The 26345-nt window shown below is 42.2% G+C and overlaps 1 protein-coding gene across 1 annotated transcript in view; it reads right to left on the bottom strand.

Moving 5' to 3' along the window:
* Positions 1-26345, bottom strand: part of LOC140718657 (protein unc-13 homolog B) — a 561805-nt gene that overhangs the window by 360255 nt on the left and 175205 nt on the right. The window lies entirely within an intron of this gene.

Genomic DNA, 26345 nt, shown 5'->3' with positions numbered 1-26345 from the left:
TTAATCTCTTTTGGCAGGGTTTGAAAGAGATATAACAGTCTGGGAAGTATATTCATTTTAATAGATTAAATCCTTGAACCAAAACTAAAGAAAGGAATTAGGTTCCATCTTGTTATATTTTCCTTAATTTTTTTTAATATATAGGCTGATAATTGCATTCTGATCATTTTGCCACATCGTTTGGCATAATGATGCCCAAATATTTGAAAGACTCTGTTTGCCATGCCCAGGAATATCTACTTTCAATTTCTCTTGGTGGGCTACAGAATATGTAAGTAATTGAGTTTTATCTATGTTGATCTTGTATTCTGATAATTGACCATATTGTTCAAAGGATGACATCAATTTAGGTAAAGAGAATGTTGGTTGCCCTTGATAGAACAAAATGTCATCCACATAACAAGCCAATTTATGCTCTGTCCCTTTAATATTAATTCCCCTGATATTTTCATTTTATAATCATATATAATCATATAACAATCACAGCACGGAAACAGGCCATCTCGGCCCTCCTAGTCCGTGCCGAACTCTTAATCTCACCTAGTCCCACCTACCCGCACTCAGCCCATAACCCTCCACTCTTTTCCTGTCCATATACCTATCCAATTTTACCTTAAATGACACAACTGAACTGGCCTCTACTACTTCTACAGGAAGCTCATTCCACACAGCTATCACTCTCTGAGTAAAGAAATACCCCCTCGTGTTTCGCTAATGGTTCCAGATATAACGTGAAGAGTAGCAGTGACCATCCACAACCCTGTCTCGTGCCCCTTTCTAGGTTAAGACTATTTGATAAATATCCATTGATTTAAATCCTAGCAGTAGGGCTGTCATATAGTGCCTGCATAGTTTTAATAATTGTGTCATGGAGACCAAATCTATGTAAAACTCTGTAAAGAAAATTCCAATTAACCGATTCAAATGCCTTTTCAGCTTCAACGCTTATCACTATTGCCTCGATTTTATTTTTTTGTATATGATCCATATGTGAAGTGTCCTTCGTATATTGTCTTGTGTTTGGCATTGTTGTATAAAACTTGTCTGATCGTTATGTATCAGTATGGGTAGAAACACTTCTAATCATTTGGCCATGATGGAGGTAAATAATCTATAATCTACATTAAGAGCAGATATTGGTCTAAATGACCCACATTTTATCCTTGCCTTCTTTCGGTATAGCTCAGATTATCGCTTCCTTCCAGCTGGGTGGCATTTGTGTTTTTTTTTAAAACAGCCCAGTTCATTGTGGGGAGTAAAACAGGAATGAACTCATTTTTAAATTCTTTGTACCACTCTGCCGTACACCCATCTGATCCTGGTGACTTGCTTAATTTAAGACTACTAATTGCAGCTTTTAGTTCAATTTCAGTTATGTCAGCAGTCATCGTTCTATTTTGTTCTTCACTTAAAGTGGGTAACTCTAGAGTATTCAGGAAGGTGTCAATTTGGGTTATGCTCCCCCCTGGAACTTTGGAATATGGAGTTTTGTAAAACACTTCAAAAGCTTCTTGAATTTCACTTAGCTTTTTTTAAATCATTTTTGTTCTCAGATTCCTAATTCTATGAATTGTATTTTCTGCTATTTTTTTTCAGTTTCCATGCCAGTATTTTCATAGACTTAGATCCACTTTCATAATGTCTCTGTTTCAGAAACATGAAAATTTTCCTGATTTCTTGCGTAGCTAAACTAATTTCATACCTAATTTTTAAAATTTTCTCTAATGTATCCTGTGCCAAATTTAATTTATGTTTTTTTTTTCTAGTTCCTTCAGCCTATTTTGTAATTTCTCTAATGTTTTATTCCTTATTTTTTTCTTATATGAAGATATCACTATAATTTTCCCTCTTAAAACAGCCTTTAGGGAATCCCATAGAATGGGAGGTGAAACCTCTCCATTATCATTGAATTCTAAGTAAAGACCAATTTCTTTATTAATTTGTTCCTTAAAGTAGGGATCATTGAGTAGACTTGAATTTAGTTTCCAAATAGTATTCTTTGGTTGTAGGTCAAAAATCAACAAATAAATATATAGATGCATGGTCACTTACATCTATTGTCCCAATTCCACAGGTGTTTATTTTGTTCATTCCAAAGAGAAAGTAGGATCCTAAGGGGAGTAAGGGGCGGCCGTGGCTGATGAGGGAAGTAAAGGGCAGTATAAAAATAAAAGAGAAGTATAACATAGCAAAGATGAGCGGGAAACCGGAGGACTGGGAAGCTTTTAAAGAGCAACAGAAGATAACAAAAAAGACAATACGCCAAGAAAAAATGAGGTACGAAGGTAAACTAACCAAGAATATAAAGGAGGATAGTAAAAGCTTCTTTAGGTATGTGAATAGCAAAAAAATAGTTAAGACCAAAATTGGGCTATTGAAGACAGAAACGGGTGAATTTATTATGGGGAATAAGGAAATGGCAGACGAGTTGAACAGGTACTTTGGATCTGTCTTCACTAGGGAAGACACAAACAATCTCCCAGATGTAATAGTGGCCAAAGGAACTAGGGTAAAGGATGAACTGAAGGAAATTTATATTAGGCAAGAAACAGTGTTGGATAGACTGTTGAGTCTGAAGGCTGATAAGTCTCCGGGACCTGATGGTCTGCATCCCAGGGTACTTAAAGAGGTGGCTCTAGAAATCGTGGACGCATTGGTAATCATTTTCCAATGTTCTATAGATTCAGGAACAGTTCCTGCTGATTGGAGGGTGGCTAATGTTGTCCCACTTTTCAAGAAAGGAGGGAGAGAGAAAACAGGGAATTATAGACCGGTTAGCCTGACATCAGTGGTGGGAAAGATGCTGGAGTCAATTATAAAAGAGGAAATTACGACACATTTGGATAGCAGTAGAAGGATCAGTCCGAGTCAGCATGGATTTATGAAGGGAAAATCATGCTTGACTAATCTTCTGGAGTTTTTTGAGGATGTAACTATGAAAATGGATAAGGGAGAGCCAGTGGATGTAGTGTACCTGGACTTCCAGAAAGCTTTTGATAAAGTCCCACATAGGAAATTAGTGGGCAAAATTAGGGCACATGGTATTGGGGGCAGAGTACTGACATGGATTGAAAATTGGCTGGCTGACAGGAAACAAAGAGTAGCAATTAACGGGTCCCTTTCGGAATGGCAGGCTGTGACCAGTGGGGTACTGCAAGGTTCGGTGCTGGGACCGCAGCAGTTTACAATATACTTTAATGATTTAGATGAAGGGATTAAAAGTAACATTAGCAAATTTGCCGATGACACAAAGCTGGGTGGCAGTGTGAAATGTCAGGAGGATGTTATGAGAATGCAGGGTGACTTGGACAGGTTGGGTGAGTGGGCAAATGTATGGCAGATGCAGTTTAATGTGGATAAATGTGAGGTTATCCACTTTGGTGGCAAGAACAAGAAGGCAGATTACTATCTAAATGGAGTCAAGTTAGGAAAAGGGGAAGTACAACGAGATCTAGGTGTTCTTGTACATCAGTCAATGAAAGCAAGCATGCAGGTACAGCAGGCAGTGAAGAAAGCTAATGGCATGCTGGCCTTTATAACAAGAGGAATTGAGTATAGGAGTAAAGAGGTCCTTCTGCAGCTGTACAGGGCCCTGGTGAGACCCCACCTGGAGTATTGTGTGCAGATTTGGTCTCCAAATTTGAGGAAGGACATTCTTGCTATTGAGGGAGTGCAGCGTAGGTTCACAAGGTTAATTCCCAGAATGGCGGGACTGTCATATGTTGAAAGATTGGAGAGACTGGGCTTGTATACACTGGAATTTAGAAGGATGAGAGGGGATCTGATTGAAACATATAAGATTATTAAGGGATTGGACACGCTGGAGGCAGGAAGCATGTTCCCGCTGATGGGTGAGTTCAGAACTAGAGGCCACAGTTTAAGAATAAGGGGTAGGCCATTTAGAACAGAGATGCGGAAAAACTTTTTCACCCAGAGAGTGGTGGATATGTGGAATGCTCTGCCCCAGAAGGCAGTGGAGGCCAAGTCTCTGGATGCATTCAAGAGAGAGTTAGGTAGAGCTTTTATAGTTAGCAGGGTCAAGGGATACAGGGAGAGGGCAGGAACGGGGTACTGATTGTGTATGATCAGCCATGGCTAGAAGGGCCGAATGGTCTACTGTCTATTGTCTTTGTCTTTTCCAAATGTTATGAAATAGTCTACTCTTGTATATATAGAATTGGGGGGGAAGAATAATGAGTGGAATGCCTTCTGTTGGGGAAAAGGTTTCTCCATATTATCAATTAGACCAACATCCTCAAAAAGTGTATTAACTTTCTTATGTAAGGATTTTGTTTCATAGGTTTTTCTATTAGAAGAGTCTAACTTTGGTTGTAATTGTAAATTTAAGTCTTCCCCCACATATCAGGAGACCTTTTATTTCTGTTACCATAATATTAGTAATTTTCTGAAAGAAACCAATATCACTTCCTGGGGGTGCATATATGTTCAATTTCTGTCTATATTCCCCCTTACCAGAATATATCTGTCCTCTTTATCTCCCATTTCGACTACTTTTTCAAAATTTAGCTTGTTTGAGATAAAATAGCAACCCCTCTCCTATGTCCTGATTTATATGAGGAGAAAAACAAATTAGTGAAGCACATTCAGGATCAGTTCCTGCGGATTGGAGAATGGCTAATGTTATCCCACTTTTTAAGAAAGGAGGGAGGGAGAAAACAGAGAACTATCGACTTGTCAGCCTGACATTGGTGGTGGGGAAGATGCTAGAGTCCATTATTAAGGATGAAATAGTGGCATATTTAGATAGCAGTGATAGGATTAGGCCGAGCCAGCATGGATTTACCAAGGGTAAATCATGCTTGACTAATCTGTTGGAGTTTTTCGAGGATGTAACCAGGAAGTTAGACGGGGGAGATCCAGTGGATGTAGTGTACCTCGATTTTCAGAAGGCATTTGATAAGGTCCCACATAGGAGATTGGTGGGTAAAATCAAAGCTCAGGGCATCAGGGGGAAGACATTGACATGGATAGAAAACAGTGTGACATGTGATGAGGATGTTAGGAGAATTCAGGGTGACTTGGATAGGCTGGGTGAGTGGGCAGATACTTGGCAGATGACGTTTAATGTGAATAAGTGTGAGGTTATTCACTTTGGGAGTAAGAACAGGAAGGCAGATTATTATCTGAACGGCGTAAAGTTAGGTAAGGGAGAAATACAAAGAGATCTAGGAGTCCTTGTTCATCAGTCACTGAAGGTGAATGAGCAAGTGCAGCAGGCAGTAAAGAAGGCTAATGGAATGTTGGCCTTTATTACAAAGGGAATTGAGTACAGAGCCCTGGTGAGACCACACCTGGAGTATTGTGTACAGTTTTGGTCTCCAGGGTTAAGGAAGGACATCCTGGCTGTAGAGGAAGTGCAGCGTAGATTCACCAGGTTAATTCCTGGGATGTCTGGACTGTCTTACGCAGAGAGGTTAGAGAGACTGGGCTTGTACACGCTGGAATTAAGGAGATTGAGAGGGGATCTGATTGAAACATATAAGATTATTAAGGGATTGGACAAGATAGAGGCAGGAAATACGTTCCAGATGCTTGGAGAGTCCAGTACCAGAGGGCATGGTTTGAGAATAAGGGGTAGGTCATTTAGGACAGAGTTAAGGAAAAACTTCTTCTCCCAGAGAGTTGTGGGGTTCTGGAATGCACTGCCTCAGAAGGTAGTGGAGGCCAATTCTCTGGATGCTTTCAAGAAGGAGCTAGATAGGTATCTTATGGATAGGGGAATCAAGAGGTATGGAGACAAGGCAGGAACCGGGTATTGATAGTAGTTCATCAGCCATGATCTCAAAATGGCAGTGCAGGCTCGAAGGGCCGAATAGTCTACTTCTGCACCTATTGTCTATTCTCTTTAGTTTTCCATGCTCATTATCACTTAAGTGAGTTTCCTGTAAATATACTACATGCGCTTGTTCTTATTTCATTTTGGATAGAATTTTATTATGTTTGATTGGATTTAACAGCCCATTGACATTAAAAGAAATGGATTTTACTTTGTCCTTAGCCATGTGTCTGTCAATATATCATTGAAATTATCTGTCAATATATCTGTCAATATATCATTGAAATTAGCAGAATAAAGCTTAATCGATCTACTCCCTGAACAACTAAGAACCAAGAAACATGAATAATAACAAAAAAGGCAACAAAGGTGTGATTCCAAGACTGAGGTCTCTAGTAGATGACCCTGGGTTGAGCCAGAGGAAATATCTAGCTGTGGGGGATAGCCCCTACTACCTGTGAGTTGAGGGCCCCCACTGCAGTACCCATAAAAGTAAGTAAACAAATCTATATCCATTACACAGAAAATATTTCCCTGTGTATTCCTCCCATATACATATTCTCATTTAGGTGGGGAAAAAGGAGTGAATGAATGAATAAAAAAGAATAATTGAGTAATATAAAATCCACATTATAATAAGTATTTCTTGAGATGGGTATATCACTGTCTATTTTTGTTTCCGTTTAGCTTCTCAACACTTTTAAAGTTAGCCAAACCTTATGGCTCTTCTGGAGGGGGTGGGGGCTGTCTTTGGAAAATTCACAGTCTCTTGCTGATATATTTCTCTCGCCCTCCTCCCGTCCCCTGCTTTCTCGATTCTCACACTATTTCCCAAGCAGAGTGGGATAACTGCTCAGCCAAGCTTTCCCTTGGTTTGATCACGCTGATGGGCAACCCTCTGGCCTTCATGTCTGTAGTTGTCTCTTCCACTGTCTGATACAGTTGGATCCCATCTCCATAAAACAGCCGCAGTTTAGCAGGGTAAGGGGTTTGGAATCTAATCTTTCATTGTTTTAATATTTGCTTTAGTTCAGAGTATTCTTTACATCTCTGTAGGACCGCCGGGGGGTGATCTTGATCGAAATATCTTAACTTACCGTCCAAAAACACCCTCTTCTTACCCCAGGCCCTTCGTAGAATCTCCGCCTTGGTATGGTATTGAAGGAATCTAATTACTATTGAGCGTGGCTTATCTTCTCCGTCTCCAAGTAGGCGGCGGTGCAAGCGCATGATGCGCCCTCTCAAGCTCCAGAGTCGAGGGGAGCTCCAGCGCATCCCGCAGCAACTTTTGTACGAACTTCATCATAGACAAACCCTCTGCTCCTTCGGGAACATTGTATATCCTGGCATTTTTCCGCCATGATCTTCCCTCCAGGTCAGTTTACTTTCTTGTTGATTTAATATTTTTATTGTCTTACTTAGTATCTGTTCCACGTTTTGCACACAATCTTCCACCTTCTCAATTCGTGTCTCTGTCACCGCTATTTTTTGATTGACGTTGGCAAGCTCTAACTTGATATCATTTAGTTGCTGTTTTATATCTTTTTGGAACTCCTGTCTCTCTTCCAGAACTTTTGCTGCTTCGCCTGAATGAGGCCCATCATCAGCCTCGCTACCACGCGTTCAAGTAGGAGAGATGCTCACTGCACGCCTCTCATCCACAGGCTCCGCAGTGATGCTTCTTTTATCTCCATTCTTGCCCCCCTTATCAATTCAGATATTTTCTAAAGATCTTATATTTGATGGGTTAACAGGGCAAAATATGCATTTTTCCAGAGGAGCCATTGACTTAAGCTGTCATTCTGGGCGATGACGTCACCAGAACCACTCAGCTCCTAAAATTCAATTCCACGATTGATGAAGGCCAATACACCGTACACCTTCTTAACCACAAAGTCAACCTGGACTCAGACTCGGACCCTAAGATCCCTCAGATCCTCCACACTGCTAACAGTCTTACCATTATACTGTATTCTGCCATCATATTTGACCTATCAAAATGAATCACTTCACACTTGTCTAGGTTGAACTCCATCTGCCACTTCTCAGCACAGTTTTGCATCCTATCAATGTCCCACTGTAACCTCTGACAGCCCTCCACACTATCCAACATCACCAACCTTTGTGTCATCAGCAAACTTACTAACCCATCCCTCCACTTCCTCATCCAGGTGGTTTATAAAAATCACAAAGAGTAAGGGTCCCAGAACAGAACCCTGAGGCACCCCACTGGTGACCAACTTCCATGCAGAATATGACCTGTTTACAACCACTCTTTGCCTTTTGTGGGCAAGCCAGTTCTGGATCCACAAAGTAATGTTCCCTTGGATCCCATGCCTCTTTACTTTCTCAATAAGCCTTGCATGGGGTACCTTATCAAATGCCTTGCTGAAATCCATATACACTACATCTACAGCTCTTCCTTCATCAATGTGTTTAGTCAATGATTTCTAGAAAGTTTTCCTTTAATAATAAACCTACATTTATATCAGTCATAAAACACTTCATTTTAGACCAATAAGAATTTTACTACCGCTTATAGCAATATTATCTTCCCACTACCAAAAGTAGTAAAATTAGGGGTTATTTGCCCCATCCATCAGGCAGCAATCAATGCTATGTGCAAAACCAGCATGACTATATCCACCAGTTTCACCTTCAGAACGCCCTTTAAAATTGTGTGTGGACACTGAAGAATGAAAAAAAATATTGCATTATGTACTACAGGAAGTTCAACCAGGTGGACTGATTTAAATCTTTTACTTCTAATATTGAATGAAACATCTGAGTGAAAACAGACTAAAATGGAGGTACAGTTGCATGGAACCCAAGTGCACAAGCCTTTTTGTTGGCTATGTTAAGCGATCCATGTTCCAAACCTATTACTCCTCAACACTTTCTTCACTACATCAATAACTGCATTAGTGCTGACACCTATCTCCTCTTTCTTGATCTCTCTGTCTCCATCTCAGGACATGGATTATCCACCAACATTTATTACACACTCACCAACTCCCCACAAATACATAGTCTACACCTGATCACTTGTAACGATGCCATTACTTTACCACAGTTTGAGATTAGGCCTTACCTGTAGCCATTCCCCTGAATACCAACCTGGATACTATTGGCAGGGATGACCGACCAGGGGTGACCCATGGTGGCAGGGCCTCCAGCACTGAGTCTGACCCTGTGGTGCAGAAGGGTGGGACGGAGAAGAGGAGAACTGTCGTCATTGGGGACTCTATAGTCAGGGGAGCAGATAAGAGGTTTTGTGGACATGAGAAGGACACCCACATGGTTTGTTGCCTCCCGGGTGCCAGGGTCCGGGATGTCTCTGACCGAGTGCACAACATCTTGGTTCGAGAGGAAAAGTAACCAGAAGTCATGATACATGTTGGTACCAATGATATAGGCAAGAAGAGAAATGAGGTCCTGAAGTGTGACTTTCAGGAACTAGGCAGAAGGCTGAAGAACAGGACCTCAAGGGTGGCATTCTCAGGATTGCTGCCAGTACTACGTGATGGTGATGGTAAGAATTGCAGGAGATTGCAGTTGAATGCATGGCTGAGGATTTGGTGCAGGGAGCAGGGTTTTAGATTTTTGGATCATTGGGATCTCTTCTGGGGAAATTGGGACCTGTACAGATTGGATGGATTGCACATGAACTCGAGGGTGAGCAATATCCTTGCAGGTAGGTTTGCTAGCATGGTTCTGGAGGGTTTAAACTAATTTACAAGGGGGATGGGACCTGGAGTGATAGAGCAGTAGAAGAAGTGCATGGAGGAAAACCAGATAGAACCATAGAACATTACAGCACAGAAACAGGCCTTTTGGCCCTTCTTGGCTGTGTCGAACCATTTTTCTGCCTAGTCCCACTGACCTGCACCTGGGCCATATCCCTCCATACACCTCTCATCCATACACCTGTCCAAGTTTTTCTTAAATGTCAAAGGTGAGCCCGCATTCACCACTTCATCTGGCAGCTCATTCCACACTCCCACCACTCTCTGCGTGAAGAATGTTCCCTTTAAACTTTCCCCTTCACCCTTAACCTATGACCTCTGATTTTTTTCTCCCCTAGCCTCAGTGGAAAAAGCCTGCTTGCATTCACTCTATCTATACCCATCATAATTTTATACATATAACCATATAACAATTACAGCACAGAAACAGGCCATCTCGGCCCTTCTAGTCCATGCCGAACACTTACTCTCACCTAATCCCACTGACCCACACTCAGCCCGTAACCCTCCATTCCTTTCCTGTCCATATACCTCTCCAATTTTGCTTTAAATGACAATACCGAACCTGCCTCTACCACTTCCACTGGAAGCTCATTCCACACAGCTACCACTGTCTGAGTAAAGAAATTCCGCCTCACATTACCCTTAAACTTTTGCCCCCTAAGTCTCAACTCATGTCCTCTTGTTTGAATCTCCCCTACTCTCAGTCTCCCTGAATCTCCCTAGAGATTCAGATGAAGAAGTAATCCAGGATGGTGTTCGAACATTCATTGACAAGAAAGCACAGTTGACATTCCTAGGAACAGAAATGGACTACACAGAAAATAAATTTGCAAGTGAATTTGTCTTTCACAATCCCAACATAAAAGGAACCTGTGGTTGTAGAGAAAGTTTTCATGTTTAATGGGAACCAACAATTTTTCTTGAACATACATCTCTATCAAATCACCCCTCATTCTCCTACGCTCCAGGGAATAAAGTCCTAACCTATTCAACCTTTCTCTGTAACTCAGTTTCTCAAGTCACAGCAACATCCTTGTAACTCTTCTCTGCACTCTTTCAACCTTATTAATATCTTTCCTGTAATTAGGTAACCAAAAGTGCACACAATACTCCAAATTCGGTCTCACCAATGTCTTATACAACCTCACCATTACATTTCAACTCTTATACTCAATACTTTGATTTATAAAGGCCAATGTACTAAAAGCTCTCTTTATGACCCTATCCACCTGTGACGCCACTTTTAGGGAATTATGTATCTGTACTCCCATATCCCTCTGCTCTACTGCACTCCTCAGTGTCCTACCATTTACCTTGTATGTTCTACCTTGGTTTGACCTTCCAAAGTGCAATACCTCACACTTGTTTGCATTAAAATCGATCTGCCATTTTTCAGCCCATTCCTCCAACTGGTCCAAATCCCTCTGCAAGTTTTGAAAACCTTCCTCACTGTCTACTACACCTCCAATCTTCATATCATCAGCAAATTTGCTGATCCAATTTGCCACATTTTCATCCAGATCATTGATATAGATGACAAATAACAATGGACCCAGCACTGATCCCTGTGGCACACCACTAGTCATAGGCCTCCACTCAGAGCAGCAATCCTCCACTACCACTCTCTGGCTTCTTCCATTGAGCCAATGTCTAATCCAATTTACTACCCCTCCATGTGTACCTAGTGACTGAAACTTCCTAACTGACCTCCCATGCAGGACCTTGTCAAAGGCCTTACTGAAGTCCATGTAGACAATATCCACTGCCTTCCCTTCATCCACTTTCCTGGTAACTTCCTTGAAAAACTCTAATAGATTGGTTAAACATGACCTACCACACACAAAGCCATGCTGACGTTTTCTAAGTCCCTGTCTCTGTCTATCCAAATACTTGTAGATCCTATCTCTCAGTATTCTTTCCAATAATTTACCTACTACCGATGTCAAACTTACCGGCCTACAATTTCCCAGATTACTTTTTGAGCCTTTTTTAAACAACAGAACTACATGAGCTATCCTCCAATCCTCAGGCACCTGACCCGTGGATATCGATATTTTAAATATTTCTGCCAGGGCCCCTGCAATTTCAACACTAGTCTCCTTCAAGGTCCAAGGGAATATCCTGTCAGGTCCTGGGGATTTATCTACTCTGATTTGCCTCAAGACAGCAAGCACCTCCTCCCCTTTAATCTCTATAAGTTCCATGACCTCCCTACTTGTTTGCCTTGTTTCCATAGACTCCATTCCAGTTTCCTTAGTAAATACAGATGCAAAAAACCCATTTAATATCTCTCCCATTTCTTTTGGCTCTATACATAGCCGACCACTCTGATCTTCAAGAGGACCAATTTTATCCCTTACTATCCTTTTGCTCTTAGCATACCTGTAGAAGCTCTTAGGATTATCCTTCACCCTGACTGCCAAAGCAACCTCATGTCTTCTTTTAGCTTCCCCAATTTCTTTCTTAAGTATTTTCTTACTCTTTTTATACTCCTCAAGCATCTTATTTCTACCCTGTTGCTTATACATGTTTTATATAAATATATATATATATATATCTCTTCTTCCTTATCAGAGTTCCAATATCCCTCGAGAACCAAGGTTCCTTATTCTTATTCATTTTGCCTTTAACACTGACAGGAACATACAAACTCTGCACTCTCAAAATTTCTCATTTGAAGGCCTCCCACTACCAATCACATCCTTGCCAGAGAACAACCTGTCCCAATCTACGCTTTTTAGATCCTTTCTCATTTCTATAAATTTGGCCTTTTTCCAGTTTAGAAATTCAACCTGAGGACCAGATCTATCTTTATCCATGATCAAGTTGAAACTAAAGGCGTTACGATCACTGGAACCAAAGTGTTCCCCTACACACACTTCCGTCACCTGCCCTAACTCATTTCCTAATAGGAGATCTAATATATTGCATCCTCCCTAGTTGGTACATCAATGTATTGATTTAGAAAACTTTCCTGAACACATTTTACAAACTCTAACCCATCTAGACCTTTAACAGTATGGGAGTCCCAATCAATGTGTGAAAAATTAAAATCCCCTACAATCACAACTTTCTGTTTCCTGCAGTTGCAGATCTAACATATAGAGAGGTTTTGAGGAAAGATAAGCAGAATAAAGTGTGTAAAGGTAGTAAGGTAGAAGGGCTAAAGAAGCCCTTCAATGCAAGAAGCATCGGGAACAAAGGTGATGAACTGAGAGCTTGGATACATACACCGAGTTATGATGTAGTGGCCAGTACAGAGGCTTCCCTGGCACCAAGGCAGGAATGGATTCTCAATATTCCTGGATTTCAGTGCTTTAAAGAGGATAGAGGGGTGGTGGAAAGGGGAGGAGGGGTGGCATTACTGGTCAGGCATACTATTACAGCTACAGAAAGGGTGGGTAATGCAGCAGTATCCTCTTTTGAGTCAGTATGGGTGGCAGTCAGGAACAGGAAGGGAGCAGTTACTCTATTGGGAGTATTCCTCTGGGCCCCCTGGTAGCAGCAGAGGCCTCCTGGGAGAAGCAAATTGGGAGGCAGATTTTGGAAAGGTGCAAAAATAACAGGGTTGTTATCATGGGTGACTTTAACTTCCCTAATATTGATTGGCACCTGATTAGTTCCAATGGCTTAGACGGGGCAGAGTTTGCTGAGTGTGTCCAGGAGGGATTCCTGTCATAGTATGTTGACAGGCCGACTAGGGAGAATGCCATACTAGATCTATTATTAGGTAACGAACCGGGTCAGGTCACAGATCTCTCAATGGGTGAACATCTGGGGGACAGTGATCACCGCTCCCAAGCCTTTAGCATTATCATGGAAAAGGACAGAATCAGAGAGGACAGGAAAAGCTTTAATTGGGGAAGGGCAAATTATGAAACTATAAGGCTGGAACTTGCTGGTGTGAATTGGGATAATATTTTTGCAGGGAAATGTACTATGGACATGTGATCGATATTCAGGCATCTCTTGCAGGATGTTAGAGATAAATTTATCCCGGTGAGGAAGATAAAGAATGGTAGGGTGAAGGAACCATAGGTGACAAGTGAGGTGGAAAATCTAGTCAGGTGGAAGAAGGCAGCATACATGAGGTTTAGGAAGCAAGGATCAGATGAGTCTATTGAGGAATACAGAGTAGCAAGAAAGGAGATTAAGAAGGGGCTGAGAAGAGCAAGATGGGGGCATGAGAAGGCCTTGGCGAGTAGGGTAAAAGAAAACCCCAAGGCATTCTTCAATTATATGAAGAACAAAAGGTTGACAGGAGTGAGGATAGGACCGATTAGTGATAAAGGTGGGAAGATGTGCCTGGAGGCTGTGGAAGTAAGCGAGGTCCTCAATGAATACTTCTCTTTGGTATTCACCAATGAGAGAGAACTTGATGACAGTGAGGACAACATGAGTGAGGTTGATGTTCTGGAGCATGTTGATATTAAGGGAGAGGAGGTGTTGAAGTTGTTAAAATACATTAGGACGGATAAGTCCCCGGGGCCTGACGGAATATTCCCCAGGCTGCTCCATGAGGCGAGGGAAAAGATTGCTGAGCCTCTGGCTAGGATCTTAAGGTCCTCATTGTCCATAGGAATGGTACAGGAGGATTGGAGGGAGGCGAATGTTGTCCCCTTGTTCAAAAAAGGTAGTAGGGATAGTCCAGGTAATTACAGACCAGTGAGCCTAATGTCTGTGGTGGGAAAGTTGTTGGAAAAGATTCTTAGAGATAGGATCTATGGGCATTTAGAGAATCATGGTCTGATCAGGGACAGTCAGCATGGCTTTGTGAAGGGCAGATTGTGTCTAACAAGCCTGATAGAGTTCTTTGAGGAGGTGACCAGGCATATAGATGCGGGTAGTGCAGTGGATGTGATCTACATGGAGTTTAGTAAGGCATTTGACAAGGTTCCACACGGTAGGCTTATTCAGAAAGTCAGAAGGCATGGGATCCAGGGAAGTTTGGCCAGATGGATTCAGAATTGGCTTGCCTGCAGAAAGCAGAGGGTCATGGTGGAGGGAGTCCATTTGGATTGGAGGGTTGTGGGCTCTCTTGGCGACACTAGATGGAGTAAGAGACATTTTGGATCTGCTCCAGTCATTTTTCAATTTCCTTTTCACCCTTATATATATCAAAGTGTCTTTAACACCTTTATATATTTGAATTCTGAATTTTAATCGACAGAAATGACTTCCAGAACAAGAAAGGCATTAGCCGAAAGTAAGGAAACAGGTAATGGAAACGGGAAGAAAGTAGATCAGCCTATACAGCCTCAGCTCGCTTTGCAATACCTCGAATTTATTGGATGATAAACTTGACAAGAGATTCGCTGCATTTCAAGTAATGCTGAAGGAAAACAAAGGTAAACTGATAGTACTTGAAAAAGAGAACGAAAAACAGCAACAGCAGAGCTTACTTAATTGCAGAGCTGCCTTAATTTCAGAGCTTACTGAAGCTGGGAAACAGAGAGATTCCAGATTGAATTCTTTGGAAAAGAAATTAAATTCGACTACTCGTACATTGGAGCAGTATAAAGATTATTGATTTGGAGTGTCATAGTCGCAGACAGGATTTGCGAATAATAGGACTCAGTGAAGACGTTGAGAGTGGGGACCTTATTCTTAATTCTCAATAGAAGTCTTTGGCTTGAAGATCTTTACCTCTCCTCCGGTACTCAACTGTGTGCATTGGGCATTAAGGCCAAAACCGTCGAAAGAGTTAAAACCCTTCGATTTCACTATGTGAGTACTAAGGAGCACTTAATTCGAATTGCTCATCCGAAAGGAATTATTGAACATCAAAATCTTAAGTTTCGTCTGGTTGAAGATTATTGTCCTGAGGTAATGCAGGAAAGACTGCATTTTAAATCGGTGATGTCAGAATTATATCAAAGGAGCTTCCAGTCAGCTCTGCTTCCTTGACACATATGTTCTGGTCATGCCCTCTTCTATGAAAATATTGGAAAGATATTTTTGATATTATTTCAGTAGTTCTGCATGTTGATTTACAATCTCATCCTATTACTGCAATTTTTGGACTACCAGTGATAGACTCCAATCATTTATCCTTATCAGCTTGTCATCCAATTACATTTGTTATATTAATAACCAGAAGATCCCTTTTACTTAAATGGAAAGATTCCAATCCTCCTACCACATTTTAATGGTTTTCCCAAACGATAGCATATTTAAACTTGGAAAAAAATTAGGACGCTTCCATTAAATTTGAAGAAACTTGGAGGCCATTTATTCAATATTTTCATATGATGTAAGTTGATCCTTTCTGAATCCTATTTTAGTAACTTTTTGCTCATGCATAGAGCAGTGGAGTTAACGACAAATTACAATTTTAACTGATGAAATATGGCAGCCCAATCTTTGTTTTTTTTAGTTTAGAGGTTTTTTTCCTCTTTATAAAGTATCTTTTTCATGGTTAGTTAACTAAGAGATTGGGGGCTAAACTCCATTTGTTACTTGGAATCTGTGTTTGTACATGTTAACCGTTATTAATGTAATCACGATCTTTATGTATTATTATCATTATTGCTATGTTTATTCATTTGAAACTTAATAAGAAGATTGAAAAAGAAAGGATTGGAGGGCTGTGTCTAGTCGTGTCCCACAAGGTTTGGCTCTGGGATCTCTACTGTTCGTGATTTTTATTAACGACCTGGATGTGGGGGTAGAAGGGTGGGTTGGCAAGTTTGCAGATGACACAAAGGTTGGTGGTGTTGTAGATAGTATAGAGGATTGTCAAAGATTGCAGAGAGATATTGATAGGATGCAGAAGTGGGCTGAGAAGTGGCAGATGGAGTTCAACTCGGAGAAGTGTGAGGTGGTACACTTTGGAAAGACAAACTCCAAGGCAGAGGAATCTGGGGGTACATGTCCACAGATCCCTGAAAGTTGCCTCACAGGTAGATAGGGTAGTTAAGCAAGCTTATGGGGTGTTAGCTTTCATAAGTCGAGGGATAGAGTTTAAGAGTCGCGAGGTAATGATGCAGCTCTATAAAACTCTGGTTAGGCCACACTTGGATTACTATGCCCAGTTCTGGTTGCCTCACTATAGGAAGGATGTGGAAGCATTGGAAAGGTACAGAGGAGATTTACCAGGATGCTGCCTGGTTTAGAGAGTATGCATTATGATTGGAGATTAAGGGAGCTAGGGCTTTACTCTTTGGAGAGAAGGAGGATGAGAGGAGACATGATAGAGGTATACAAGATACTAAGAGGAATAGATAGAGTGGACAGCCAGCGCCTCTTCCCTGGGGCACCACTGCTCAATACAAGAGGACATGGCTTTAAGGTAAGGGGTGGGAAGTTCAAGGGGGATATTAGAGGAAGGTTTTTTTTTACTCAGAGAGTGGATGGTGCGTGGAATGCACTGCCTGAGTCAGTGGTTGGAGGCAGATACACTAGTGAAGTTGAAGAGACTGCTGGACAGGTATATGGAGGAATCCAAGGTGGGGGTATATATGCAAGGCAGGGTTTAAGGGTCGGCACAACATTATGGGCCGAAGGGCTGTGCTGTGCTATACTATTCTATGTACTGCCATTTCAAACATCAAAAATGTCCCTCTTTTTCAAAAAATTTGGCTCTGACTTTGATGGAGCCTTCATCTGGATGTCCTCTATTTCACTTACTTCTACTCTTACACCACCATCCCCAGATAGATCAGGGATAGGGTCTCCAGTTCTCACCTATACACCACTTGCTGATGTAGCCACCACATAATCTTTTGCAACTTCCATCATCCGCAATGTGATCCCAACACCATCCACAGCTTTTCCTCCCAATCACTTTCTGCTTTCCACAGGGATCAGTCTCTCTGTGACTTCAGTCGGTTCCTTCCACTCTACCCATCCCACCCCTCCACAGGCAATTTTCCTGTTCCTACACCTCCTCTACCATACCATCAATTGCCCTAAAAAGATATTTCAAATGAGGCAGATATTCACCAAAAAATCCCCTGGCATCCAGTTCTCCAATATGGTCTTCTCTGCATCACAAGGTTCACAAAGGTCAATTCTGAGTATGAAAAGGTTCTCATATGTAGAACATTTGATGGACCTGCACTCATTGGAACTTAAAAGAATGAGGGGGGATCTCATTGAAACCTTTTGAATGTTGAAAGGCCTAGAAAGAGTAGATGTGGAAAGAATGTTTCTTATGGTGGGTGAGTGTAGAATGAGAGAGCACAACCTCAGAATAGAGGGGTGTCCATTTAAAACAGAGACACAGAGAAATTTCTTCAGCCAGAGGGTGTGAATTTGTGGAATACCTTATCATAGGCAACAGTGGAGGCCAGGTCATTGAGTGTATTTAACACAGAGCTTGACAAGTTCTTGATTGGACATGGCATCAAAGATTATGGGGAGAAGGCCAGGGAGTAGGGTTGAGGAGGGGAGAAAAAGGATCAGCCATGATTGAATGGTACAGCAGACTCGACGGGCCAAATAGTCTAATTCTGCTCCTATGTCTTATGGTCTTATGGCTGCAATTGCTGCCAAACATGCATCTACAAAATACAGACTTGAAGGGGGTGAATACTTATGCAATTAATTATTTTTTGTTTTATATTTCTAATTAATTTAGATCACTTTGTAGATCATCTGTTTTCAATTTGATACTAAAAAGTCTTTTTCTGCTGATCAGTGGCAAAAAAGCCAAATTAAATCTATTACGATTCAATGTTATAAAACAAAAAATCCTGAAAACCTCTGAGTGGCAGGGCAGGGTAAATACTTTCTATAGGCACTGTATCTGTAATAAATTTTGACAGTTTTCTTTTTACTATTTTTGCTAATTCTTCTAAGTTTGATTTTTGATGCAACTAATAAACACCCTTGCACTAAAGGGCTAAGTGACTCCAGCCTTTTTTTCTTCTTTGGTCATAACTCACATATCGAACAGGCAAACCAGCCAATCTCTAACTGTGCTACAAGTTCATCTACTTTATTCAGTATTCTGCATGCATTCAAATCCAACTCCCTCAGTCTTGTATTCATTATTTTTTTCGACTTTATTCCCCTTTAACATTGCAATTCACGCTGCTGACTGTAATTTTGCCCTGTCATCAGTCTGTCTTTGCTGGCAGTCTCACTACACTACCTCTGTTTCTAAACCAACTGCACCATCCTCAGCACTATCATTCTGGTTCCCATCCCCCTTCCAAATTAGCTTATACCCTACCGAACAGCTCTTTCAAATCTGCTAACAAAGATATTGGTCACCGTCAGGTTAATGTGTAACCCAACCCTTTTGTACAGTTTGTACCTTCCCCTGAAGAGATCCCAATGATCCAGAAATCTGAACTCATGCACCAGTTCCTCAGCCACACATTTATCTGCCAAAAGCTCCTACTCTTGCCCTCAATGGCATGTGGTACAGGCAGCAATACAGAGATTACCACCTGGAGGTTCTGATTTTCAGCTTTCTATCTACCTCCCTAAAATCTTTCTTCAGGACCTCCTCACCTTTCCTACCTTTGTCATGGTAATGCCAATATGTACCAAGACATCTGGCTGTTCACCCTTCCCCCTCTAAAATGTTGAAAACCCTACCTGAGACATCCTTGACCCTGGCACCTGGGAGGCAACGTTCCATCCAGATGTCTTTATCACGTCTCTAGTCCACTACCTATGAAATCTCTTATCAGTACTGCAGTCCTCTTCACCTCTCTTCTTTTCTGAGCCAGAGTGTCAGACTCAGTGCCAGACACCCAGAAGCTGCGGCTCCCCCGAACGGGTCATTCCCCTCAACAGTATCCAAAGCAGTATACTTATTGAGGGAAACAACCACAGGGGTACTTTGTACTGGATGCCTATTTCACTTTCTTCTCCTTACAGTTACCTGACTCCTGCAGCCTAGAGGTGGCTAACTCCCTGTAGCTCCTATCTATTACTGCTTCAGTCTCCTTTATGAGCCAAAGGTCATTGAGGGAATGAGAATGATCAGAATACTCCAAGAGCTGTTCAGGAGGCCATTCAACCTATTGGGCCTATATCGTGATGAAGAAATGTATGAGATGCAAGAAGATGGTAGAAAACAAAAGGTCATTCAATTGATAGAGAAATTTGCAAACAGAATATTTCAATGGTGGGAAACGAGCAACTGCTGTTCCATCAGGGTGCCTGAGTTTGTCAATGTATAAAATACAAATTAACAAGCAGGTCCTGAAAGCAATGAGGAATTAGCAATTTCACATTCCTCGTCTTTATTATCAGGGGGATTGAGATGGGAAGAAATTCCTGAGGATTATGATTCTCTGGAATTTTCAATCACAGCTTATCTCATTCACTGAGTATTCAAATAGACTGTATTTTGTGTATTCAGACAGCCTGACAGCATCATGTATGATCATGCAAGAATAATGAACAACTTCCCCTTTTTGAGTACATTTTCTGTAACATAGTGCCTTTAATGCTTTCAGCACTTCATATTAATGTCTGAGAGCTCAAATGTAAACCATGCTTAATTAAGATTATCTGACACTGAGAGGCCAGAGCAATCTGCTATTTGTGTTTCATTCTGCTTCCTGGTCCTGTCATAATTTCTTCCAGCCATTCCAACTATATTTTTCATTCCAATAACTAAAATTTAACAGTACCTTTGGAAGCAATCCTGCCACATGAAACACAAATCACTCATATTTGATATCACCTTTTACATTGTTGAGTTTTTGCTACAACAAGTGTATGGGACATTGGAAAAAATGTTGAATTTCCCCATGGGGATGAATAAAGTATCTATCTATCTATCTATCTATCTATTAATCCCTGATGCCTATATTATTCCCCAGAACCAAGAAAACTGATCATTCTCAGCTGGCAAATCAATTCCCAAACTCGCAAACCATTCCTATTCAGTGGCAAAACATCCTAGCTCAGAAGCAAACCTGAACTGGGCAAGTCAGCTCTGCTAAACACAAGTTACACCTAAAGTAACACACATAAAATGTTGGTGGAACACAGCACATCAGGACGAAGGGTCTCGGCCCGAAACGTCGATAGTGCTTCTCCCTGTAGATGCTGCCTGGCCTGCTGTGTTCCACCAGCATTTTGTGTGTGTTGTTTGAATTTCCAGCATCTGCAGTTTTCCTCGTGTTTACACCTAAAGTAAACAGGTTACATCTGAACCCAAGAGGGCCCAATATCCTTGTGGACAGGTTGATAGAGCTGTTGGGGAGGGTATAACTAATTTGTCATGAGGATGGGAACCAGAGTGATAGGGCTGAGGATGGGCTATACAATTAGGTATAGTATGCAGTGAGACTGTCAGGAACTACAGGGACATGATAGGGCAAAATTGCAGACCGGATGTAACGTGGGGACAAAATCAAAAAGGGTGACAAATACAGTATGAAGATATTATATGTTAATACACTCAGTATACGGAATAAGGCAGGTGATCTTGTAGCACAGTTAGAGACTGACATCACTGTGGGCATCACTGAGTCATGGCTGAAAGAAAAAAATCATAGTTGGGACCTTAATATCCAAGGATATACATTGTATTGAAATTACAAGCAGATGGGTTGGCTCTACTGATAAAAAATTAAATCAAATCTTTAGAAAGTGGTGACATTTTTTCAGAAGGTGTAGGGTACTTGTGGGATGAGTTAAGAAACAGCAAGGGGAAAAAGACCCTGATGGAAGTTATATAAACCTCTGAACAGTAGCCAGGATGAGAAATACAAATTTCAAAGGGGTAAAGAAAGGCATGTTAAAAGGACAATGTTATGATAATCACAGGGGATTTCAATATGCAGGTAGATTGGGTTAATCAGATTAGTGCTGATTTTGAATCCCAAAGGAGAGAATTTGTAAAATGCCTTTCAAAATGGCATTTCAGAGCAGATTGTGGTTGAGCCCACCGGGGATCAGCTACTCTAGACTGAGTGTTATGTATTGAACCAGATTTGATTAGGGAACTTAAGATAAAGGACCCCTTAGGAGGCAGTGATCATGATGATAGAGGGGGAGGGGGAGGGGGAGGGGGAGAGGGAGGGGGAGAGGGAGGGGGAGAGGGAGGGGGAGAGGGAGGGGGAGAGGGAGGGGGAGAGGGAGGGGGAGAGGGAGGGGGAGAGGGAGGGGGAGGAGGATGGATATCGGAACACTGGAATATGATGCTGGAGAGGTAGTAATAGGGAACAAGGTAATGGTGGATGAATTAAGTAAGTATCTTGTATCCATCTTCACTGTGGAAGACATTTGCAGTATGCTGGAAGTTTGAGAGTCAGAGGAAGCAGTGTGTGCTGTTGTTATTACTAGGAAGAAAGTGCTTGGGAAGCGTAAAGGTCTGAAGGTGGATAAGTCACCTGGATCAGATGGACTACACCCCAGAATTCTGAAAGAGGTAACTGGGGAGATTGTGGAAGCACTCGTAATTATCTTTCAAGAATCACAAGATTCTGACATGGTTCTGGAAGACTAGAAAATTGCAAATGTCACTCCACTCTTCAAGAAGGTTGAGAGACAGGAGAAAGGAAATTATAGGCCAATTAGCTTTACCTTAATGCTTTTCAAGTTGCTGGAGTCAATGGTTAAGGATAACATCTCAGGATACTTAGAGGAACATGATAAAATTGGCAAAAGTCAGCATGGTTTCCTTCAGGGAAAATCTTACCTAGCAAATCTGTGGGAATTATTTGAAGAAATAACAAGCAGGACAGACAAAGCCAATGGATGTTGTGTACTTGGATTTTCAGAGGCCTTGGACAAGGTGCCCTACATGAGGCTGCTTAACAGGACAAGAGCCCATGGTATTACAAGAAAGATACTAGCATGGATAGAGGACTGGCTGAATGACAGGAGGCAAAGAATGGGAATAAAGAGAGTCTTTTCTGGTTGGCTGCCTGTGACTTGTGGCGTTCCACAGGGATCATTGTAGGGACCACTTCATTTTACATTATATGTCAATGATTTGGATGATGGAATTGATAGCTTTGTGGCCAAGTTTGCAGATGATGTGAAGATAGGTTGAGGGAGCAGGAAGATTGCAGTGGACTTAAAACATTTTAGGAGAATGGGCAAAGAAGTGGCAGATGGACTACAGAGTTGGGAAGTGCATGGTCATGCACTTTAGCCAAAGAAATAAAAGTATAGACTATTTTCTAAACCAGCGGAAAATTTACAACTCAGAGGCAGAAAGGGACTTAGGAGTCCTCATGCAACATTTCCTAAAGGTTCTGATCCAGCATATTATCCTCCACAACTTCCACCACCTTCAACAGGACCCCACCACTAAGCACATCTTTCCCTCTCTACCCCTCTCCGCTTTTCGCAGGGATCGTTCCCTCCACGACTGCTTGGTTCACACATCCCTCCGCACAGATCTCCCACCTGGCACTTATCCCTGCAAGTGTAAGTGCTACACGTCTCCCTACACCTCATCTCTTACCATCATTCAGGGCCCCAAACAGTCCTTCCAGGTGAGGCAACAGTTCATTTGTGAGTCTATTGGAGTCACCTATTGCATCCGGTGCTCCCGGTGCAGCCTCCTCTACATCAGCGAGACCCGATGCAGATTGGGAGACTACTTCGTCGAGCACCTCCGCTCCGTCTGCCACAACAGACAGAATCTCCCAGTTGCCACTCACTTCCACTCTGCTTCACATTCCCATTCGGATATGTCCATAAATGGCTTCCTCTACTTCCATGATGAGGCCAAACTCAGGTTGGAGGAGCAACACCTCATATACTGTCTGGGTAGTCTCCAGCCCCTTGGCATAAACATTGAATTCTCCAACTTCCGGTAATTCCCTCCCTCTCCCTTCCCCCATCCCAGTTTCACTCTGCCTCCTCCTCCAGCTGCCTATCACCTTTCTCATGATTCTGCCTTCTTCTACTACCCACAGTGCTTTCCCCTTACATTCCTTCTTCACCTTTCCAGCCTATCCCCTCCCTGCTTCCCCTCCCCTACCTCTTGATCTTTCCTCTTACTGATTTTTCACCTGGCACCTACCAGCCTTCTCCTCACCACCCTCCCCCCACCATCTTTATAGGGCCCCTGCCCCCTCCCTCTTCAGTCCTGACAAAGGGTCTCGGCCCAAAACGACTGCTTGTGTCCATGGATGCTGCCCGACCTGCTGAGTTCCTCCAGCTTGTTGTACGTGTTGCTTTGACCCCAGCATCTGCAGTATACTTTGTGTTTACGATTCCCTAAAGGTTAACCTGAAGGTTCAATCAATGTTCAGGAAGGCAAATGCAATGCTAGCATTCATTTCATGAGAACTAGAGTATAAAAGTAATGTTGAGGTTCACTTAGAGGATTCTGAACAGTTTTAGGCCCCTGATCTAAGAAAGGAAGTCTTGGCATCAGAGAGGGTTCAGAGGAGGTGCATAAGAATGATTCTGGGAATTAAAGAGTTATCATATGAGAAGCGTTTGATGACTCTGGGCCAGTACTTTCTGGAGCTTAGAAGACTGAGGGGGATCTCATTGAAACCTATTGGTTGTTGAAAGGCATAGATAGAGTGGATGTGGAGGGTAGGGTGGTAAAGTCTAGGACTAGAGGGTTGTCCATTTAGAACAGAAATGAGGAGGAATTTCTTCAGCCAGAGGGTGGTGAATCTCTGGAATTCATTGCCCCAAGTGGCTGTACTGGCCAGTTCATTGGGTGGAGATTGATAGATTCTTGATTAGTCAGAGCATGAAAGGTTATGGGGAGAAGGCAGGAGAAGGGGGTTGAGAAAGAAAATGGATCAGCCATGATGAAACGATGGAGCAGACTCACTGGACTAATTCTGTTCCTGTCTCTTATGGTCTTATAAGAACAAATTATGACAGCTCCAGAGCAAACCTAACCAGATTCTGTTTGGTAGTAGAGCTCAACCACTCTAAAACTGATCAAATCAATTTGACTGTCAATGACTAGATACCTGCCTCCAGCTGAAGATCCAATAAAAATACATGACAGTTACTCTCACTGAGACATTCTATTATGAACTGTTGTTTTTACTACTGCATTCTTTCTCTTCCTCCCACTTTATTTTCAGCTGTAGTGCACAACTCTGAAACATTCTGGATCAATCATGACAGAAGATGTCATATTCCATTTGCCTTTAACTCTCCCGGCAACTACTTCTTGTCAGCATGCAATCACGATGTCGATGTTTTCAAATGTGATGACAGCCAATATCAATCAAGAAATACATGTTTAAACTCAGTGATACAAAATTACTTCTTCAGAATGTTTTATGCCTAACAACTTGATTGCAGCTTATTCTTCCATCTGTGAACCGGAAATACAAGGGTTGAGCAACCCTGTTTTTTCCAGAAATTATAAACCTGATGATAAACTGCACCCAGGTATCTGGTATGTTTCTTTTTGTTTATTGAGATACAGCATGGAGTAGTCCCTTCCAGCCTTCAAGCCATGATGCCCAGCAACCCCTGATTTAACTCCAGCATAATCATGGAACAATTTACAACGACCAATTAACCTACCATCTTCAAACTGTGGGAGGAAGCCAGAGAACCCAGAGGAAACACACATGGCCATGGGAAGAACATACAAACTCCTTAGAGACAACAGCAGAAATTGAACCTGGATCGTTCGTAAAGCATTGTGCTAACCACTACACTACCATGCTGCTCATCAAGCTTCAGCTTGAACAAGCTGCATTGAGGTACTTATCTGGTAAGTTTCTTCTTCATTCTTTGTTTGTTAGTACACAGTTAGAGCAGTGAGAATGGCTCTAGGGTTGTGTTGTGTGCATTGTATGAGCTGTAGGAATTCTGGGAGATCTTCAGCTTCCTATCCAACCAGTTACACTAAGCTGCAGCTCCTCTGAGAGGAGGCAGAAAATTGAATGACTGGCAGAAGAGAAAAGGGAAATGGGCAGCCATGTAGAGTACCCATGTGGCCGCTCCTCTAACTGATAAGTATACCATTTTGGATACTGTTAAGGAGGACGACCGACTGGGGTTGCAAGGTAACTGCAGTAAACAGGTCTCTGGTATGGAGTCTGATGCAGCGGCTCAGCAGGAAGGGGAGAAAAGCACTGTAGTCACGATAGAGATTCCATAGTTAAAGAAGTAGACACAAGATTCTGTGGACATGACAGAGAAACCAAATGGTAAGTTGCCTCCCAGGTCCCAGGGTCAGAGGCATCTTGGCACATATTGGAACCAATGACATAGGTAGGAAAAGCGAGGACATCCAGGACAGAATTTAGGGAGCTAGGTAGAAAGCTGTAAAGCAGGACCTCCAGGGTAGCAATCTCTGGATTACTGCTTGAGCCACGTGCCAGTGCAGGTAAGAATAGGATGATTTGGCAGATGAATGTATGACTGAGAAACTGATGCATGAGCAAGGTTTCAGATTTCTGGATCATTGGGATCTCTTCCAGGGAAGGTAATGACATGTAATGGACGAGTTACACCTAATCCCAAGGGGGACCAATATCCTTGTAGGCACGTTTGCTAAAGCCGTTTGGGAGGGTATTGTGGCGACCCACTTCCCAGCGCACTCGAACCGGCTCACAAAGTGGCGCGCGCCTGCATTGAGGCCGGTCCTAAAAAGGGCGCCAAGCCTGCTTCACCAGCAAGGGGAAAAGCCTGCGCGCGGGACAGGACTGTGACTACGCGCCCCCTACAGCATTCCCGCCTGGGGAGGACGGGAACAGAAAGGCTTTAAAGCGAGCCCGCGAAGTTTGAATAAATCTCTTTTGCAACTGCAACTCACCAACTGCGTGTCGTTATTTCAGCGCTGCATGTAGCACACCGCTACAATTGGTGACTCCGATGGCCCAAACGATATTTGGGCCAGAGATGAACGATGCCGCATCTATTCATGCAGTTTTGTTAAA

The sequence above is a fragment of the Hemitrygon akajei genome, chromosome 30, assembly GCF_048418815.1.
Source record: "Hemitrygon akajei chromosome 30, sHemAka1.3, whole genome shotgun sequence".
NCBI classification, from domain to species: Eukaryota; Metazoa; Chordata; class Chondrichthyes; order Myliobatiformes; family Dasyatidae; genus Hemitrygon; species Hemitrygon akajei.
Note: the sequence above shows the minus strand (reverse complement) of the source record. Positions and strands in the feature narration are given on the sequence as shown.